Source organism: Diabrotica undecimpunctata, chromosome 3 (genome assembly GCF_040954645.1).
Source record: "Diabrotica undecimpunctata isolate CICGRU chromosome 3, icDiaUnde3, whole genome shotgun sequence".
Taxonomy (NCBI): Eukaryota; Metazoa; Arthropoda; class Insecta; order Coleoptera; family Chrysomelidae; genus Diabrotica; species Diabrotica undecimpunctata.
In genome coordinates, this window is record NC_092805.1 from 81,074,820 (window position 1) to 81,091,852 (window position 17,033).

The following is a 17,033-nucleotide window of genomic DNA, read 5'->3' on the forward strand; positions in this document are numbered from 1 at the left end:
ACCGGAGACCTGAGGATGTATAGTAAATTGTAGTATGCGAAACCGGTCGTCCGTGGTAGAATAAATTGATTGTGAGTTAGTCTTTTTATTTATGACTCTTTACCCAAAGAGTTTATGTAATTATTTACCAAAGTTCTGATTGTAAATTCAATAGGATAATTTCAAAAGGATAATGTCAAATTCAAAAGGAAAAATTGCCATACTATTTTTAATATCTGTTTGGTCTAATCCCTCATTTTCTATAATCCTCCTTCTTCTTCTTTAAGTGCCGTCTCCCGATCGGAGGTTGGATATCATCATCACTAACTTTACTCTATCTACTGCTGCTCTGAAGAGTTCTATAGGACTGCATTTAAACCAGTCCCTTAAATTCTTCAACCATGACACTCTCCTTCTTCCTATACTCCTTCCTCCTTTTATCTTTCCCTGTATTATCAGCCTTAGCAGTTCATATCGCTGTCCCCTCATTACGTGTTCCAGACATTGTAACTTTCTTATTTGTATTGTGTTTATTATTTCGCATTCCTTGCCCATTTCTGGCAATACTTCCGTGTTAGTTTTCTTCTGTGTCCATGCTATTCTAAGCATCCTCCTGTAACACCACATTTCAAAGGACTGTAACTTATTTATGTGTTCTTGCTTTAATGTCCAGCTTTCAAGTCCATATTGCAGTATCGAAAACACTTAGCATCTCAGTGCTCTTACTGTCAGTTCTAATCTAAGGTCTTTGTTGCAGAGAATTGTTTTCATTTTTACAAACGCATTTCTTGCTATTTCTATCCTGGCTCTTATTTCGGTTGTTTAATCATTATTGTCTAAAATCCAGGTTCCTAGGTAGTTGTATTTATCAACCCTTTCTATCGGTACATTTCCCAAATGCGTGTTTGTTGGTATATTTGTTTTCTTTGTTGTTATCATGTATTTGGTCTTTTTTATATTCATTTTTAATCCATATTTTTCACAGAAACTGTTTGTTTTGTTTAGCAGTAATTGGAGTTGTTCAGGAGAGCTTGCCATAATCGCGGTGTCATCTGCATATCTTATGTTGTTAATAGATCTTCCATTAATTATTATTCCTTCACTTTGAGATACTAATGCTCCTTCAAAAATGGCTGCCTTATATACATTAAATAGTAATGGGGACATAATACATCCCTGCCTAACTCCTCTCCTGATTTCAATTGCTGGACTGGGTTCGTTATCTATTACGATTTGTGCTCTTTGATTCCAGTAGAGGTTTGTTATTATTCGTCCCTATAGTCTATGTTTGTCATTAGAATTTGGACTAATTTTTTATGTCTTACTTTGTCAAATGATTTTTCAAAATCAACGTAACAAACATGCACATCAACATTCATATACATGCATCTTTGAGCTAACACATTAAAAGCAAATAACACTTCTCTGGTTCCTGGTCCGTTTCTGAACCCAAACTGACTATCATCTATTCCTTCTTCCAGTTTTTTATTTATACGACCATGTATTATTTTCAGGAATAATTTGAGAATGTGAGTTATTAGTGATATTATTCTGTATTCACTGCAATATTTAGCGTTTGTATTTTTAGGGATAGCACAAAAGGTGGAGAGTAACCATTGTTTCGGTATGTGTCCTGTTTTGTATACTGAGTTAAATAAGTCTACTATAATGTCTAAGGTTTCATCATTTATGCATTTTAAGCGTTTTAAGGTTTCTATATGGATTTGGTGTGGACCTACTGCTTTACCATTTTTGTTGTTTTTTAATGCCATTTTTATTTCCTCTTTTAATATCTATAATCCTCCGTTGGGCGTAATTCTGTGATGGCGGATTAGAAAGAGATTCTTATTTACGTTTGAAGCAAAGTTTTTCCGTAGTATTATTATTATCAACTTCAGTTACCACTAATATAACCGAACTAGAACGTATTTTATGATGTTAAAATGTTCAATTTTCTCAATTCTGCATTGACTTCGATCCAAACCACTTCGATAGAATTAAATTTGTTGAACTGAGACGAATTAAGCAATTTCAAAAAGCCGTAAGAACACTGTATTACTGATAACATAAAGTGCACAAAAATATTCAATTTCATCATCATCCGTGGTACTACAGCTCTAGTTGAGCTTTAACGTTACCTAGTATGTTTCATTCATGTCCATTACTAGACGTAACCGTTGCCAATATGCCATTCCAATCTTCCTCGCATCCTTATGCACACCATCTCTCACCTTTAGACTTGCCCTGCTCCTACTATTTTCCAGAGGTATTAATATTAGAATTCGTTTAGGAGAGTACTTTTATTCGCTCTTGACAGGTGTCCTGCCCATCTTAGCCTACCTATTTTAATGAAGGGTATTACAGCCCTGCCATCTGCTATTTTTTACATTTCTTATAAAGCTCTAAAGTTATATCGCCTTCTCCAGATGCCGTTTTATGTCCCAAATATCCTTCTTAAAATTTTTCGTTTGAATCTAAGTAGATGTTTTAACGGTTTTCTCAACAATTTTTTGCAAAAACCCTTTCCCGTAAAAAAGACATTATTATACGAAATCCACAGTCAAAGAAATATTCGATTTACTTTATAGTAATTAGGAATTAAGATTAGTTTCATTGCGAAAATTAGAATTGAGCTACTGTATAGATCAATAGAAACGTGTTTTTATCTCTGCCAAATAAATATGACATCATTTATAATTTTTAAAAATTATAACACTTAACTATAGGAAAGGGATATAATATTTTATACTACATATAATCAAGAGTAAACAAAATGCAAAATGGTATGAGTAGTAGAGCAAGCGGGGTTCAAACTCACTTTGGTAACCTGTCCATCAGGGTCTCCGATGCGAAGGTATCGATACCATGATTTGACCTTGAAGATGTACAAGAAGTACAAGAAGTGATCGACAATGACCAGAGGGTTGTAAGAACTGGTCGCTTATCGCTTGATCTCTTCTTCTTCTCTCCCGAAGAAGTTATCGACAATGACCAGAGGGTCGTAAGAACTAGTCGCTTATCTCTAGATCTCTTCTTCTCAGCCGAAGAATTGTCACCTACGTTACCTGTATGTTTTTACACCTGTCTCACTTGTCTCTTCTTTGTCTTACCTGTCCTGAAGAAGTAAAAGAATCGGTCGACAATGACCAGAGGGGGGTGTCTTTGAGTGGACCAGCTTGTATGTCGAGTGCAAAACTCATCGCTTATCGCTTCATCTCCTCTTCTTTTCGTTAAATTTGTACAGGGTGATCGAAAAAATAAATTTGTATTGAGACTTGGAAATATTTTAGGTGTTGTTGCGTTAAAAATTTTTTTTGTGTACGATGCTTGCTTAGATATATCTGTCTAGCCTAGCCTAGCCTAGCCGATCTTATTTTTACTCTTGAAACATGTAGAAATTGTAATCCGACAGGTTTCATTTATATTTTTCAAAGTGTTGTATCATTTCATATTTATCTCTACATGTTTTACATTTATTTAAGGAACTTAAAGAAAAAACAAAGTACCAAATCTAAAAGTTTATTTTATGTAAAATTATTTAATTCATAATACTGATAAATTAGTATGTCGTTCCACAAGTTTCTTTTAACCACCATCCAATACGACCACGTCACTTGATCAATATACTTTGCCCAAATTAATGCATCTCTATGTAGTGGATGGTCATCTGCTATTTGGGCATTGTAATTGCTTCGGTAATGAAAGTCTTCATCAGACAGAATGTCTTCTTTAATTTTTAATACTCCCATTCCAGAAGCTGGTAACGTTAGGTGGATTAAGGGCTAAAATTAAAAAAAAAAATGAATCAATAATAAATGAATATTTCTTACCACTGTACCTTTTTATGAATCAGGCATAGTTTCATAACAATATAATGTAGGTTTAGTGTCCTTGTGATCTTCTAAGGATCTTTCACAGAAACAAAAAAATTTCTTACAAGCAAAACATGGTATTGTTCCATACAATTTGTTTTCCCAGAAGATTATAGGTAGAGTTTGAGGTATTATGATTTTTTCCGTCTTAAATCTTAAGTTTACAAATCGTTTTTGGTCTTTAAAAACTGTCTCCCATTTATTTAATTGAGACTGAAATAAAGAGCAGCTTTATGTCAAAAGTAAAGCATATTTTATTCAATGTATACCTACCACCTTAGCTTCACTGTTAGTTTTAGGTGGCTGTAGATTAATTAAAAAACGATTTACAAAATTTTATAAAATATTAATAAATTATTTATCATTGAAACCCCATGGGAGAGTATCAGTGTATAAATAATTTACTATTCTCTTATCATCGTAAGGACTGAGGGCTACCTTTGTTTGAGACATTGTATAAACCTCATGTTTTTTGGAAATTATTGAATTTTGGGAAATTTCTACTATAACTTTATTAAATAAACTTGTATAATAATCATCATACGACAGTTCCTTTAATGCAGATTTTTTTATTCCTTTAGCTTTTTTCATCAGACCTAATACTTTTTTATTCTTTAATGGAATATTATATACATTATTCTCTTTGTAGTCTGATGTGTCAAATTTGTCAATATCTTCTTTAATATGATTACATATGTCGTCAACAAAAAACTGATATATTAAACTATCTGTATCGGTGTATAATAATTTTGCTTGATCTTTAAATTTTTTTATCACATAATTATAATGAAAATCATATAAAATGGTTTTGGAAATATCTAAAATACACATCCCTATATATATCGGTTTATTAAAATTGACTTTTTGTTTTGTCATTTCAATTATTACAGTACTTTCATCGAAAATAGTACAACTATGAAAATTAGGTTGTGAGATATAGAAATTTGCTCCATATCTTCCATTATATCTGTTTACAATTTTTATTTCTCTATGTTTTCTGACATTTTCAATACTTTTTCCGTAAGGGGCATTTATAAAAAGTTTAAATAAATTTTTTCAAATTCATTTTTGCTTTCCTTTCGCAAGCCAATGTTTAGATCAATATATTTTTTTAACCAAGGGGATTGTTTAAATTTTAAACATCGATGAATTTTTATTATTTTCAAACCCAAATTAACAATCTGTTTCAGATATATATATATAATGAATAACATATTTCTTTTTATCGTACAATGTGGTTAATAATTTGGGAATTGTTGAATTAGAAGATGGTGGGATCATGTGTTCAGGACAAAGAGGTAAATCTTTGTGTGAATTAAAAAGTTCTTTTGGATATTCAATATCTACCTCAAGTATGTATCCATATTCTCCATCATTGGGACAATCTAATATGTTTTCCTTATAAATATCAACCAAATTAATCCATTCAAAGCCGGCATATGGCAACGCGTAACTCATCGCTGTACCATAAAGATTATTAAAATCCCAATACATTAGATAGGAGACTTCTTTATCAGGATTATATTTGTCTTCCATATATTTATTATTAGCTTCTCCATATCTATTACTACACTGTGAAACTCCTCCTCGTTTTGCTTTTTCAAAAAACAAGACCATCTCAGTTTCTCTTAATAATTCTAATTCGATATTTTTTACTTTTAACATAGCATCAAAGGCTAATCCTGGTAAAGTATAATAATGAAGACTATCTAATCCATAAGTTTTCAAACACATAGATCGAAAATTCTCAAAAATGTCAGCCAAAAGTAGAACGTCTGTTTTTAAATATAATTCTGCATATTCCTGCAAGTTTTTTATCTGAAATCTAGTCCAAACGTTGCAGGCATGTTGATAGTCCTCTTTAGTAATGTCCTCGTTATTGACTTTACTATAAAAATTTTCAATAGACGGAAGACAAGTGTCCTTTAATTTCTCCCAACTATCTAAATACTCATACGGGAAAACACCCTTTCTTTTAACCAAATTAAATTTCGAATCATCATTAAAATAGCTACGCGTAATACTTTTTTGGTTGTCATCTAGATATGAGGAAAGTTGATCTAATGAACAAGACATAAATCTAAAGGAATCAATAAATCTAAAACTAATATTAGTGCCATGGATATATTTGGTAAATGATATATACCTTTCTTTATTTAGCGGTAATAATGACATATACCCTTGTATGTCAGAGTTAAGACTTTTAATTAAAAAATGGGCGTCGTAGCCAGAGAGATTATGAAATGTAATAGGAATTGTGTACGAAGTCCTATAATTACTGTTACATAACCTATGGGCCGCTCCGCGAAATCGTCCTGTAACATGACAGTGATCTCGTACCTTCTCTGATTTATCAAGTATAGGTTTTAAACAAATATGGCAAATAAAAGTTGAATTAAAATCTTTCTGTTCTTTATCATTTAATGATATAATCTTTCGAAATTTTTGAAATAAATTTTCTCTATAAATTTTCTTAGCTATCTCTTCGAGTTCTCTTACAAACCATGTTTGACAATCATGACCCGTATATATTTTTAAGTAGGATAAAGAATCATCATAGGAACATTTAAAATAATAAGCTATACTGAAAGCTTCATGCTTTTCAGTTAAACAAGTTTTCAAATTAATATTTTTATCATTATACTTTGTAAGAATACTTTCAAGATCAGCGTATATAACAAAAGGAACACGTTCTTTGTGATTAAAATTTTTAAATTTCATTATATAATTTTTTTCGGTTGGTAAAACCATTTTAACTGAATTTAACTTAAAACAATCCTCTAAATGATTTTGTAAATATGTCTCACTACTAAAATGATTAAAGCATCGTTCACAAAACCATTTTTTATTTCGAATGTTCCCAACGTTTTTACCACATAATCTTGAAAAATGTTTAATATAAGCAAAATGAAATACTCTCTGTTTTATGTCATTGTCCTCCTCTTCATTATCATCGTTTACAATATTATCCATGGCATTTAATACAAGTAAATTTATACGAGGAGAAAAATTTGTTTGGCTAAATATCAAAGGTAGAATTTCATTTCTTTTTCCTAATGTAAAGACATTTATAGCAAGTTTATTTAATTTTTCAAATTTTGAAATATCTTTAATATCAATAGGAAAACTGATATTATCAAACTTTAATACTGTACTAAAGTGAGGATAAGATGATGTTCGGTCAACATTTTTTGTGGCAGGATGTAAGGCAGCAACAACGGACCAAAGAAAACAGAAAGAATCAGAATTCCTAACATTTATTACACTTCGAGTATTCTTTATATACTTAGGTAGCTCAACGTATGTTGAAATACCACCAAGTAATGGATTAAATTTGTTAATATTAACTTTTAAATTTAAAATGTGAGATAGTGCCCATCCACTGTCTTTTTCTTGAAAATCTTCAAACTTTCTTAAAACCGTATCTATACAATTGATTTTATACCAATCCTTTATGTTTGTATTTTGATCAATTATTGCATTTTTCGTGGAAAAATGTTTAACAGACGTTTCACCATCTTGAGGTTTGATGAAAAGTCCATAAAAAATTACATTAACTTTTAACATACATGAAACTAAATTTTTTTTAATTTGAATTGAAAAACTTTTAAAAGCCTTTTCCATAAACAGTTTAGGGTCTTTATATTTTAAATTTATGATAACGCCTGTCTTAACTCTGCTATTAAAACAAGATTCCAAATCCTGCCACAATAACCCTCTGTTAATATTTTTTCTAACATTTAATCTGTTTTTAAAATTTTCTAGATATGTTTTAAGGATGGATAGATTCGCCTCTATACAATGAAAATTTCTAACACAAGTAGCCCTCTTTTTTATACATTTTTTTAACAATAAAATCTGTTTTTTCAAATATTTTATATAGTTTTGTAAATCAGTTTTAGTTTTAATTAATCTACTTACTGTTTCCATCTTCTGCACCATTTCAGTGGAAATTTGATCGATCACTTTACTACTACTCATGTTTAAAGACCAACTCGTAAACTTCAGAACGACACAAATACCAGCTAGCAAAATCAATCCTGTATTTATACTATATTTTAAAAAATGCATTGACGCAAATCTACAACACGCTATGCAACGTGATTATATTTTTATTTCTTCATCGAAAACACATTATACATGCAATAAACATATTTAACGATAACGCTGACGTCAATGCATTTTTAGGTCAAATTGGTCACGAAGTATTTTTACTACATTAAAAAAAAATACATTGACGCAAATCTACAACACGCTATGCAACGTGATTAAATTTTTATTTCTTCATCGAAAACACATTATACATGCAATAAACATATTTAACGATAACGCTGACGTCAATGCATTTTTAGGTCAAATAGGTCACCAAAATACATTATATGCAGATAAGCACATTTTATTTAGATAATGATAAATTAATTTTGGAATAATAAACGTTTTAATGATAAACATGTTTTGTACTATTTTCTGCATTGCAATAAAGATCAAATAGGTCAGTCAATTACGTTAATATATATTTTTTTATTCTTACTATTTAAATTCGGTTAATTTTAAATTGATCTATCAGTTAGTCAGTGAACAGTCAGTGAACTATCAAAATGGCCAATGTACCATGCCAGTTGGTTATTGTATCTGAGGATCCAATTAACCTACCAATAACGGACGCCTTTGTAATTGTGAAGCAGTTATTTATGTAAGTATTTTACTTATTTTTGGTTGTTTTTCCATTTTCCTTTTTTGATTTGTTCTACATGATTTTATTTCGCTCTTACTGGTTTATTTTTTTTTATTATAAATATTTCATGGGATTATTATAAGTTTTTCGAATCGGTCTTTTTTTATTTTGTTTTCTTTGTTTGATTCGTGCTGCTGTTGGTTTATTATATTTTTTCTATTAAAGGTATGGCGTAAAGGACGTTTCCCTTAAGGGAGACAGAATATTTGTCCATCTTACATACTCGCCGAATAACAAAACATTAAAAAAAAATTTGGATACCTTCCATTAAGATACATGAGAGTTAAAGTGGAAAATGATAAAGAGTTCCAGGTGCTGGAAAATATATGTAAGAAATACCGTTTTAACCTCCTAGATGATGAGGTGGAGGAGTTTGAAAAGTACCAACAACAAAGACAGTTGGTGGGGACAAAAAGGCCATATCTTTCTCCCCCTCCCCCTCATTTTGGCCACTCGTCTAAGTATTCAAATCCAACAAATTCAACTTCTCCACCTGCCACATCAAATGACGACGACGACGACGATCCTCAGCCATCCCCAACAAAAAAAAGAAAGGTGACGACGAAGACGACAACGACGCAAAAACAAGACATAGTGGATCTGGAAGAGCTGAACATGGAAGATTTTCTTAGTCAGAAATAGAAAAGTAAGTGATTTATTTTTGTGTTTCGATATAATTCTAAATTTTACTATTTTTGTTTCAGATGCTTTAGGGAAATAAAAGTATGTACATAATTATATCTTATTATTTTATTAAATAAACTAATTTTCTAATTATTATCTCTGTATTTTATTTCATTTACACCTTTTACTTGATTAAAAAAGATTGATCAATCTTTTTGCGATATCGACCATTATTTATGTCGCTATCTTTGAAAATGGATAAGAATCCATAATTCTCTTTCCAGCATATTGAACATATTTTTTTTTAATCTTCAAAAGTCATATCTGTTCCGACGTGGTCATTGTAAATGTGTTTTAGGTTTAAATCGTCTTGTTTAAATACAATTAAAATATTTGCATTGTCTCTTATAAGGTGTTTAGGTATTTTTGCATAACTCTGACTCAAATAAAATGGATCCACCTGAGAATGTCGAGTCATGCTAAAGTATTCTCGAATAACATCTTGGTTGTCACAAGCAACATCATCAAAGATAAAAATTGAATTGGGCTTCGCTTCAGATGGGTGCATTATATCCGTACTTCCACTGTAAGTATAATATCCTATTCCTTTAATTGGTTCTAGCAAAGTTTCTAAATATTTGTACTTTGGTTGCATTAATGATTTTGAGTAAATATACACATTTTCAAATTTTAATCCATTAACATGTTCCAATAGACTTATCATCACATTGGTCTTACCACAATTTGAAGGGCCAACTATAATACATCGAATAGTTGAAGGGAACAAAACTCCATGCTTTTTAAACTTATTCTCAATTGGTTCCAATAAATTATTCTCCACATCAAGCGTAGTCTTTTGTTTTACAAGCTTCATGTCTGGTATCAATTTGAAAATAAATGTCTTGTGTGTATCTATTAATAAAAGACTATTTTTAATTTTTATTTTTTTTATTGTCAACACTTTCTACAATATTTATACCAATAATGAATATTAAATACATTGTTTAGAGCACATTGTAAATTTTCATTGTTATGTTGAAAACATGGATGTGATTTAAAAATATGATTCATAGTCTCATCGGAAAGTATATTAGGTTCATCTTGTACACAATCAATGCGATTTTCCATGAATTTTTCCAAATATTTTTTTGTTTCATGATTTCTTACCAATATTGTTTCGTCTAATACGTTGACGTGTAAAAATTTTGAAATTTCTTCATATTTTAGATGAGTATCACAAAAATGCCAAGATTGCCAATTTAAACCATGGTTTTGAACACATTGTTGTTCGATACATTTTATATATGATTTATTTACCATAGCTTCTGTTACTGGTAAAACAACAATTCTGTGTATAATGTTTTCTGTAGTAGGATCTAAAATAGCAATTTCCCTACAAAGAAATACATCTTCCCCAGGAAAAGAGAAACCTTGGATATCCACAATGAACATGTCTTCACTCTCTCGATATTCTCTAACAACAAACAAAATCTTGCAAGTGGAACGTCTTTTACATATTTTTCTATCCCCTCTTTATTATATTGCGTCACTTTTATCTATCCATGAGTTGTGAGAACTATCAAAACCTAACCACTTAACAAAAATTTTATTCCCTTTTCTCTTTAATACCTTTTCAACTAAATAACTGTCTTTGTGTTTAACTTTTTGTAACTGTTCTTTATAAAATATCCCAAGAATTTCTTCACCTTTATAGTCTTTTAAATAATATGTAATAGGGTTTCCCAGTTTTATTTTATAAACAGTGAAAATTTCATTAGACCAATTTGGATTGTATTTTTTGTCAAAAACTCCTCGATGTTTTGAAATGCGTACATGATCACCAATATGAAATTTTTGACTTTCCAAATCAACCATTTTAATGTGATTGTATACAGTGTTTAACAATAGTTTTTCATGCTTCTTCTTAACATTCACTGGTTTCATTCCTATTGTTCTGTGAACTTTATTGTTGTATTCATTAACAACTTGTTGTAAAATATTAATCCATTTGTAGGTACCGTTGAAACTAAACTGTTTCCAAATCATTGATTTAATCGTGCGAATAACTCGCTCAGCAATCGCAGCCTTTTTCTCACTGTATACATTGTAATGATTAATATTATATTTTTTCATCAATTTTTTCATATGTGGATTAAAAAATTCAGTTCCCATATCTGTTTGAAGATTATTTGGTTTTTGCTGTTTAAACAAATACTCCATACATTTGGCTACTTCAACACCTGATTTATTTTTTAGTGGTAAAGCCCATAAAAATTTTGAAAAACAATTTATTACAACCAAAATATATTTGAAATTTCTGTTTGTATTTGAATATTTTTGCATATCAATCAAGTCGGCTTGGAACAATGCCGGGTCCACAAAACCTATAACCTCCAGGGATGTGCATTTCAAAAGGTAATTTATTAATGACAGCGTTTAACATATTGGTAGCGTACTCGTAGACGATTTACAAATTAATACATAGTTATTCTAAATATAAGTCTTTATATATTTTTCCTCTTCTTCAGACAACTGACCTCACATTTCACCAAACATACTACTTGGTATATTTTTAGCACCAGATCTGGATCTCAAATATTCTATGTAGTCACAGTTTATACAATTCCTATTAGATATTTCAGTCTCCCCACCACACTTTGGACATTTATACTTTACTGGTACAGGCATACTTATTTTTGGATAAATAGATGACTTGGGTTATTTTTGTCACCACCAAATTGTCTAAATATACTTTTTAAGTAACAATTTACACAAAGTGTATTTGGAATCTCAGTTTCACCACCACACTTTGTACATTTATATGTCACAGGTACAGGCATATTCAAAGGGCAAATTAAAAATGAGCTTTATGTTATATTTACAGCTATTTTATTATTCTAATTTTTTATCATGCGATTACATTATTTTTGCGGTCTCTGTCTCTTTACATACATTCTACTAGGTATATTTTTAGCACCACTCTCTTCCTTGTACACCTCTTCCAATTCACAATTTATACACAGGTCATTTCGTTCTTCAGTGTCACCCCCACACTTTGGACATTTATTTTGCACAGGTACAGGCATATTCAAAGGATAAAATGTTATGTTTCACAGATGTACAGATATTCTTCTCACTCAAATTTTCTTTGTTATCGTTGTTGTTGTTGTTGTTGATTTTAAGAAAAATAGGATACACTCTTTCCAAAAAAGTACAATTAGGACTAAATTTTTTGTGATCTTCAATTATATTGTCATTTGATTCCCATTTGTAAATCTCTACGCCACACTTGAAACACTTTACTATATCTTCCACTTGGGGAAAGTAAAATCCACAAGCAGCTAACTCTATTTCAGATTTATTCCCCTTCCAATTGTTAAAAGTTGAGAGCCTTGAATAAAACTCGTCTAGCATGTACACCTCAAGACACATCTTGATTACTGACAAAATTTTGCTGGATACATTTATTTAAAATAAATAACTTGTTTCAAAACAAATAAAATTTATAGTATCAATCCAATATTGTTTTATTTACATCTACCCACATATATCATTAAAATATATATACACAATAAAGCATTTATGTGATACATAGTTATTTTTCCTTTTCCTACAAGTTTCAAAAGTAAAGATAAGATCGGCTAGGCTAGGCTAGGCTAGACAGATATATCTAAGCAAGCATCGTACACAAAAAAAATTTTTAACGCAACAACACCTAAAATATTTCCAAGTCTCAATACAAATTTATTTTTTCGATCACCCTGTACAAATTTAACGAAAAGAAGAGGAGATGAAGCGATAAGCGATGAGTTTTGCACCCGACATACAAGGTGGTCCACTCAAAGACACCCCCCTCTGGTCATTGTCGACCGATTCTTTTACTTCTTCAGGACAGGTAAGACAAAGAAGAGACAAGTGAGACAGGTGTAAAAACATACAGGTAACGTAGGTGACAATTCTTCGGCTGAGAAGAAGAGATCTAGAGATAAGCGACTAGTTCTTACGACCCTCTGGTCATTGTCGATAACTTCTTCGGGAGAGAAGAAGAAGAGATCAAGCGATAAGCGACCAGTTCTTACAACCCTCTGGTCATTGTCGATCACTTCTTGTACTTCTTGTACATCCCCAAGGTCAAATCATGGTATCGATACCTTCGCATCGGAGACCCTGATGGACAGGTTACCAAAGTGAGTTTGAACCCCGCTTGCTCTACTACTGGTATGGTGAAAATTGTAGAATAGCACTGAAAGAAAAAAGAAAAACTAAACTTAATCAGTTACAAAAAAAATTCTCATTATTGTCTATTTTACTACATTCTTCTATACGTAATTGTATTTTCTCTTCGCTTCATCATGTGCTTCCATAAGGCGATCTCTTTCGAGCGGTATAGCCAAAAATTACAAATTTTATATTTTTTCAAAGCACATATATATCGTCATAAGCACATAAAAATAGTAGCTAGATAACTTTCTGACAAGAAAATAGGTTCATATTTTGATAGGACTCCGTACATTTTAATGGGTAATATGCTTGGTCAGCATAATTTATCAGAATTCAGTTTTATATATATATATATATATATATATATATATATATATATATATATATATATATATATATATATATATATATATATATATATATATATATATATATATATATATATATATATATATATATATATATATATATATATATGTATAACTATAGACCAGTGGCGCACCGAGGGGGGAGTTTTAGGGGGGTTAAACCCCCCCCCAGGACCCTATTCCGACACTGTTACACATTTTAAGGACTCAAAATGGAGGTAACATCATAAAAAAAATTTTGGTGACCAACCAAAAACCCCCCCCTCCCCCAGAGGCAAATTCTAGGTGCGCTACTGCTATAGACTATTTAAACTTTATACTGTTACGTAATCCTTTTTAAAAAGGTAAAAAAAGAAATAATTAGACTTACTCACAATCAGATTAATTTTACTACCTCAGACAACCCGTTTCGCTTTCTAAAATTTGCAAAGCATCATCAGGTCGGTGGTACAAAGTAAATTATATAGTAATTTTTGTGCCGGAATCATTTAATTTACTTTGTACCACCGACCTGATGATGCTTTGCAAATTTTAGAAAGCGAAACCGGTCGTCTGAGGTAGTAAAATTAAACTGATTGTGAGTAAGTCTAATTATTTCTTTTTTACCTTTTTAAAATGGACTCAAATAAGCAACATATTCATGATTTGTAATCCTTTTTGTTTACTGGCATACTGGCCAGGGTTTGAACCATCGATCCAGAGTGAAGTCTGGCACGCTTTGCTATTTGACCCACGATTTATTTTTGAAAGATTAATAAATAGTTGAATAGATAATCCAACAATAAAAATTACTTTGTATTCTGGTATTTAAAATTATCGTTGTCATACCTATAATATTTACCATGTATATAGTTAATTCAGTCTTAACCATTTTGGATAAAAAATATATTACAACGATATACTATACGATTACTGGGAATCCATTGAGTCTTCTAACTCGTTGGCGCCGACCCTTACCATTACAGGTTCAATAATAAAGATAACAGGAATAAAGCGACTAACGCTATATATATATATATATATATATATATATATATATATATATATATATACATATATATATATATATATATATATATATATATATATATATATATATATATATATATATACAGACGGTTGAAGATAACCGGGAACGACCCAATACTAAGGAAGCAGTAAAAAACGGGTACTTCTAAGTGAGTGTCTTGAGTCAAGCTTTCGCCACATAATTTTGGGCTTCATCAGAACCTGTAATGGAAAAACATTCTTTACAATATCATAATTCGATATGTTATTTTGATCTTACCTTAATGTCGACACTATCTCTTAGTTTATAATAAAATTGACATGGACATACACATATTTTTAAAAACAAACCAAACGCATCTACCAACTAGAGGAAAAGTGGCAAACAAGGCCTTTATTAAATATTTAAAGTTTCTTTATTATAACCATGTGGTAACATAATTTCTAGTTATAACTGAAAAATATGTTCATGACTCGTGAATAAATATATTATATTCGTTGAATATAAATATATTTGAACTTTTACAACTTACCAATGCTGAAGGTAAATGAGATAATGGATATTAAAAGTAATTGTGTTAATGTCGAGGTTGCGTATATATATAGAGCGTTGTGTTTATATATAGAGCCATAGGAAGACGGCAATTGTATGGTAATGTCGTCAATTGCCGTTCACTGCTTTTTCATTCTGCACTTAATCGACTAAGTGTTCTTACATATAAGATAATGCTTTTGAAATAAAAATACCAACTAACCATCTCATCCTCAGATAGAGGCATCATTCAATTGTTCGCATTCTTAAAATAATGCTTAAATAATATAATGATCGAGTTTTTTTAATGCATCGCGTTGTTTCCAGCCTATGAGGACTTAAAGGATAAACGTACAATATAATGTGAACTAAAACATCCTGTCAATAATTTATTCAGTACCTAAGGAAAATTAATTGAGGAGTAATGTACCTTAAAATAAATCGGTCAAAAAAATGAGAAACGAATAAATTTCAGTTCTATAATTTTTTTACAACGATAATTATCGCATTTTTTATAAATCAAATTCTTTAACGCATATGTAAATGAATCTCTCTTTCTAATATATGCAAAGCCACAAAAAGTTTACAACAAGGATATTTTCTATTACCAATAGTCTTTAAAAATTATTTTAAATAAGTTTCAAAAACACGTAAAGTATACTTGCTGGCCACCTTTAATTCGAAGCAATTGAATAGGTGAGTGCATGATGGGGTTATGTGAAAAAAGATGATTATGAGATAATTGAACTTTTGGACCCTGGATTTTTTTTAGATGCGTATTTTTCTTTTCCAAATAACATTAATGTAGTCCTAAATAGCATAATTGTTTTCAATCTGCTGATAAACTACAACACTGAAATTAAAAAAAAATATTATTTTTGCATAATTCATTGATCCATAAAAAATTTTTAATAATTTTTTACATGCCCTGAGGTATATGCACTTACCTCCTTTAGGCATCTGTAAAGTGTGATGTTTTTATCTACATTAAAGATGTGGTACATTCAATTTTTTTCATGTTGAAAGGTAGGAGAAAAAATACATTAATATTGATAAAATCGTTAATTATGTTCAATGAAAGTTGTTGAAAATAATAACTAATATAAAATACGATATGATAGAAAGTTAGATCCATCCCATCTCGCCATCCCTTTCAATTAAGAGATCTTTCTTCTTGTTAGAAATCTTCATTTTTTTTTTGATAAATCATCTGTATTTCTGAAGTTATCTTTCATGTCAATTACCATATTTTTTTTGGTAGAAAATACAATAATTTCTCGGCACTGGTCGTACAGATTGTTTGATTTTTCCCAAGCACTTTTCGATTCCTCCAAAATCACAATCCGAATTTAAGTAGGAATGTCCCACTTCAGGAAACTTGTATCTTACAATTTCCTGTCCTCACAAGGTACTGGTTAACGCATACCATCAATAAAGTTCTTGTTCTGACCTGAGTAGAAATTAGTCCAAATTATCAAACGGTTCTGTTGTTTCAGAAAATCATAACTTCTATTGCCTAAACTACTAACCATTTCAACACTACATTTGCATTGACTGATTTTCAATCCAAGTGCAACAAATCGTTCTACGAATATCCTCTTCTTGAATTGAACTGAATTTCCGCGTCCTCTTTAGTTCGAGTCAAATTGTGACCATCCAGGACTCTCGTTGGCTTGATATAGGTCTTCTTGCAG

General features: G+C 30.7%; 1 protein-coding gene and 1 long non-coding RNA gene across 2 annotated transcripts in view; both read left to right on the plus strand.

Moving 5' to 3' along the window:
- Miga (mitoguardin) overlaps window positions 1–17,033 on the plus strand; it is a 233,666-nt gene that overhangs the window by 180,044 nt on the left and 36,589 nt on the right. The gene's annotated exons all lie outside the window — the stretch shown is intronic.
- Window positions 8,460–9,355, plus strand: LOC140435664 (uncharacterized). Its single transcript, XR_011950222.1, has 3 exons — window positions 8,460–8,544; window positions 8,752–9,232; window positions 9,291–9,355. It is a non-coding gene; the product is annotated as an uncharacterized lncRNA (long non-coding RNA).